The following is a 3,551-nucleotide window of genomic DNA, read 5'->3' on the forward strand; positions in this document are numbered from 1 at the left end:
AATATTCTTTATCAGAACCAAATCACGCCAATGCTGAGGCCATTGCTCCCTACACCACTAATTACCAAAAATCGCTGCAAATCCATCCCCTCCCGCTGCATCCGTGAATAAGCCATATCATCACTAGAGACCTCCTCCTCTTGAAATAACATTCTGCCGTTAAATATGAGCAAAACTTCTTTCCAGACCCATAAATCATCCTTCATATTCCGAGTCACCCTAATAAAGTGATGTACTTGCCCAATGCCTCTGGTTGCAAGAAACAATCTTCTGGAAAAAACTCTGCCCATTGGTATCACTTTACACGCGAAATTCAACAAACCTAACAAAACCTGTAATTGGTGTAGCGTAACTTTTTTAGAACTGCTAACCTGATCCACGCAAAACTGCAATTTCTCAACTTTCTCCATGGGCAACCGCAAAACAAACTGCTCCGTGTCGATCTCTATTCCTAAAAACGTCAAACAACTCACTGGGCCCTCTGTCTTCTCCTCTGACAAAGAGGCACTCAATGACTTCATCAACTTACGAAAAGTAAGTAACAAGTAACGACAAATCTTGGAATCACCTGAGCCTACGAACAAAAAATCATCAAGATAATGCGTCAAGGAACATAACCCAGTCTCCCACTTCAGCAACCATTCTAAAAAAACAACTAAACATTTCAAAATAAAAACAAGATATATAACATCCCATTGGTAGGCACATATGTATAAAAAACTCTCCATCCAAATGGCAACCCAGTAAGTGTATGCAATCCACATGTATTGGCAAGAGCCTAAAGTCTGCTTCAATGTCTGACTTTGCTAATAAAGCGCCGTTACCTGCTTGTTTGACCAAGAATATTGCCCTATCAAAATATGTATATTTCACTCTTGCTTCCTCTTTCGATATACCATCGTTGACGGATAATCCTTGTGGAAATGACAAATGATGAATGAGGCGGTACTTGCCAGGCTCCTTCTTTGGTACTAAACCCAGAGGAGACACTCTTAGGTTTTCAATTGGAGGAACCGAAAATGGTCCGGCCATTCTGCCAAGCTCCACCTCCTTCATCAGTTTCTCCTTCACTATATCCTTTTTATCTTCAATTGACTTTAAGTTTGAAATGAACAGAAACACTGCTGAAAATTGAAAAGGTATCCTAAAACCCTCACCAAACCCCTCCTGTAGGACCTTTGCTTCCTCCTCTTGTGATACCGATCTAGCCAATACAGTAGAGCTTCCTTTTTCACTGGTGTTCTCATTTTCACCGGCAGAACCCACTCTGGAATTCTGTTTTTGTCTCCGGAAACACCGCACTGCGGCATGTGCTCCCCCACATATTGTGCATTCATGCTTAAATTTGCATGTGGCATAAAATCGGCAGTGTCCCTCATTGTATAACCAACATGTCCCACTAGGCTTTGGTGTAGCTGACACGTGGGACTGACTGGTGGAAGATGAGCTAACGTGAAAGGACCGCTGTTGTGGTCTCTGGGCCAAAATTAATTGAATCCATACATCCGTTGCTTTTGTGGCCCAACCGACCCCTGGACATAGTGCCATGCGTCGGCGGAACTCCTCATCGTATTTCCACCAGGCCGATCCCCTGTGTAATTTATGCGCACTAAATATGGTATCCATGTAAACCATCAATTCAACGCCTGATCTTCTCCCTTGTTTCCCCGACCAGGTGAGTACCCAAAGGTGCTACTCCGCAATAAACGGAGTCCCTGAAAATTAAGCCTTGTGTTATAGAATCCACCCCAGGCTGAGGAGAACACTCCCCACCCGGTGTTAATGGTGGGATACACTGCCCACTTTCCTGTTCCAAACTTGTTATCACATTTTTTTTTTTTTTAAACCGCAACTAAATCTTTATTTGTATTCTGTGTTTGAAGTGGCGTGGACCATGCCCGTAGCACGGGACACTCACCCTCCATACGACTCCCGATCTGTGTCCTTGATGTTCACCGGCCGGCTCCCTGAGTTGTATATCCAGCTCTGTTCTCTGTGTGGAAACTCCCGTCACCGGCCGTGCACATGTTCCATTTCCCCGTGCCGTGAAACGATCATCCCTGCATCCGCAAGGAACCGTGTGCCGCCTATGCCGTTCTTTTCAGGTGAAGAGACCGAAGTGCCAGATCGTGAGGACGAGCGGCTATTGACTGGCGAAATTCTTTTCCCTTCATGTCGTCTTCTACCGTAACTGCGATGTCCCCTTATCACACTTCGTCTCTGTGCCTTCCTTTCCGTAATTCTGCCGGACCCTGCAAAAGAATGAACCGAAGACGAAACTGCTTCCGAAATATCTCCGTTCATGAGATGAGAGCGGCAACTCCCGCGATCATCCCTCCCCGATATAATATTCACATTTTTATAACATTCAGCTCCACATCTATATGTGGACCGAGCTCTATTTGTTGTGTGATCAGAAACACAACCCCTGCCTTGACTATTGATCAAATTGCTCCTACTTGTGGAAGGCACCCTTCTGCCTATTGAATCTTCTCTTCCTGACATCTGCTCTGTGTCCATTAGTATATTACTTTCCATTTGCATAACTCCTGAAGGGGCTAACATTGCATTGCCTGTTGTCACATCCCCCCTCCAGTTCTCTAGGTAGCTTGCACCCCCCCCTTATCTCCTCTCTCTGGCTGTGTGTACCAGCTCCCCCCTTATCTATATCATTAAACTGCTCCCTGTGCTGTGGCAGCAATACTTTGTCCTGCTCACCGCAATTCTCCAGCTCAGCTGCATTTCTCTCCTGTCCTTTTCTTTGAACTGAGCTACTTCCGCTGATGTCCTGCATGCGAGCCCGACGTCTTCCTGTACATGGTCCTGGACTTGGGCTAAGACGTGTTGGAGGCCTTGCACGCCGTCTGGGACGACTCTGCTGTAATCTGGTATCCTGTGTTTCACCCACGGCCTCCGGAGGGGTGAGGGTGGTTAGCTATGAATGCCTGCAACCAGCCGACTCCTCCCTCAAAAGCTCTTCCAAGCCTGACATCTTCTTTCTTCTCAGGTAAGACGCTGTGTGACTGATCTTTGCTGCCTTTCCCTCACGTGTATAACCATTTGAATACCACGCCCCCAAATCTCTTGTGCAGCCCCAGACATTTCCCGCACTTTTTAATTAACCTTCAAGGGGCCCACCACCAACTCCCTCACAGTCCTAGGCCCTTTTCTTATTTTGTTCAGGGCCTTATAGCTCCAGATACTTAAAGAGGTTGTCCACTACTTTCACACTGATGGCCTATCCTTAGTGTGGCGCCCCTGAGGGTTCAGTCGCCACAGAGGTACTGCACCTCACCCAGAGGTGTGGTATCTCCTTCTCCAGGGGCGGAACTACCGCCCGTGCAGCCGGTTCATTGAACGGGGGCCCCGAGGGAGATGGGGCCCCTCCAGCCTCCAGCAGGGCCGCCATCAGGGCATGACTGCCCTGACTCCAGTATGGGGCCCGGCCGGTAGGGGCCCCCTCGGAGCCCCCCCTCTTGTGCGTCTCTCTCCTCATGGGGCCCCCGGCCCCATGCTAAGCTCCGGGTCCGGGACATCTCAGCGCTGCGCTG

At 48.1% G+C, this 3,551-nt stretch overlaps 1 long non-coding RNA gene across 1 annotated transcript; it reads right to left on the reverse strand.

The window, feature by feature from the left end:
- Positions 1-2,105: 2,105 nt before the first annotated feature.
- On the reverse strand, positions 2,106-3,079 carry LOC141164456 (uncharacterized). The gene is made up of 2 exons (XR_012250912.1): positions 2,719-3,079; positions 2,106-2,252 (listed from the first exon to the last, which is right to left on the reverse strand). It is a non-coding gene; the product is annotated as an uncharacterized lncRNA (long non-coding RNA).
- Between the last annotated feature and the right edge of the window lie 472 nt (positions 3,080-3,551).

Source organism: Phyllobates terribilis, unplaced genomic scaffold (assembly GCF_046119375.1).
Source record: "Phyllobates terribilis strain yellow unplaced genomic scaffold, ASM4611937v1 Scaffold_10__3_contigs__length_209671492, whole genome shotgun sequence".
Classification (NCBI taxonomy): Eukaryota; Metazoa; Chordata; class Amphibia; order Anura; family Dendrobatidae; genus Phyllobates; species Phyllobates terribilis.